We start from the raw sequence: 1,510 nt of genomic DNA on the forward strand, positions 1-1,510 counted from the left end.
CACAAATATGTATCATATGTAACATCAGGCAAAGTACACTATTTCATCAAGGGATAAGGAGTCGTATTTTATCAATGGATTTGTTCTTATCGAAGTTTCTGATTTCGTTTCAGCTCAACGGCACTGTGTACGAGTACACGTTCACTGAGCTCGCACTGGATGATGGGAACAACTACGTTGCGAAGGTAATCGGATGTAACAACGCGAGGCTCTGCACACAAACACAGACCGGATCTCTCTTGGTAAGGAAAATCCAACAAATGTACTTTTGTGATTGGTACAATTACGCTAAATTTCATTAATTGGCTAATAGAGTAATTCTTCCAGCAGTGACACGTACCTCCAAGTTTTCGATGTCTGCTCAGTACATCTTGATCACGGAATGACGTAGTCTCGCGAGATCACGAGGCTAGGTTCGAGACTGCGTGGTTACCTCCTCCCACCCCCACCCCATAAATGTCTCTCTTACAATCTAATATATGTCTACCAACTTCTAGTAGTTGAAAATTTTCCGGCCGTGCTATGATTCGGTGTCGATGCATCTGACCATTTTCGTGATTTGTCTACAAACAGGTGGACTCCTCGAAGCCTTTAACCGGTCATTTTGCGGTCAATACTGACCACGCTGCTCGGCTGACCAGGCACAGGGACAGCTGGATGACGTACGACAACAGCGGAACTCCGACCCTGAAGCTAGCCTGGCTCGGCTTTAGTGACTACCACTCTGGGATAGACAGACTAATGGTGGCTGTCGGAAGTGGCTTCTACGGAAGAGACAAGACTCTGGTAAGGCCTCTGTCTAACAAGCAAACACAAAAAGACTAAAATTGCACCTTGGACTAAATGTGTCTTTAAACCTTATCTATAAACTTAAAATTATTGGGAGTGGCTTCTACGGAATGGAAAACTTTATAACTTTTCCACCAAACAAGCATAAATTATAATTTATGCTTGTTTGGTGGAAAAGTTATGAAGTGATAGCGATGATCTCCAATTTCTCTAAATCCTGCGTCGAAGAACTTCATATAAAATATTCTAGCATCCTTGCCACACTTCATTTATTAAAACCGACTATGCCATTTACCACTGATCAATTATACGCCCTGTGCTTTTTCGATAATCGTTCGACTTTTAGAGATTGGACTGTGTTCGTAGGTCACTTTGTGATGGTGTAGCTTGCCTCCTAGCGATTGTTAAATGCGACCTTTTGGCGATCACCAAATTTCGACCGAAGCTCGTCGACTGTGTAACATGGGTATAAGGAGGGGTTTCATCAGTTTAGACTCTATTCAACCTTTACCATCATGTTGTACAATCCTTCCACAGCAATGGTGCACCCCAGGTTTTGGCTCATGGCAACCAAGTCGGTGACCAGGAGAACGACGAAAGGTACGTCTACACAGGAAGTGTTCAACTGTCAAGTTCAGTGTCTAGCTACAGCACACTGTACATCTCACTATGGGCCATCAACGGAGTAAAATATTTGCTTTTTTTAATCTAAATTATGTGT

General features: G+C 42.9%; 1 protein-coding gene across 7 annotated transcripts in view; it reads left to right on the plus strand.

The window, feature by feature from the left end:
- Positions 1–1,510, plus strand: part of LOC118419211 (poly [ADP-ribose] polymerase tankyrase-2-like) — a 135,259-nt gene that overhangs the window by 124,400 nt on the left and 9,349 nt on the right. The gene's annotated exons all lie outside the window — the stretch shown is intronic.

Source organism: Branchiostoma floridae, chromosome 7 (assembly GCF_000003815.2).
Source record: "Branchiostoma floridae strain S238N-H82 chromosome 7, Bfl_VNyyK, whole genome shotgun sequence".
Taxonomy (NCBI): domain Eukaryota; kingdom Metazoa; phylum Chordata; class Leptocardii; order Amphioxiformes; family Branchiostomatidae; genus Branchiostoma; species Branchiostoma floridae.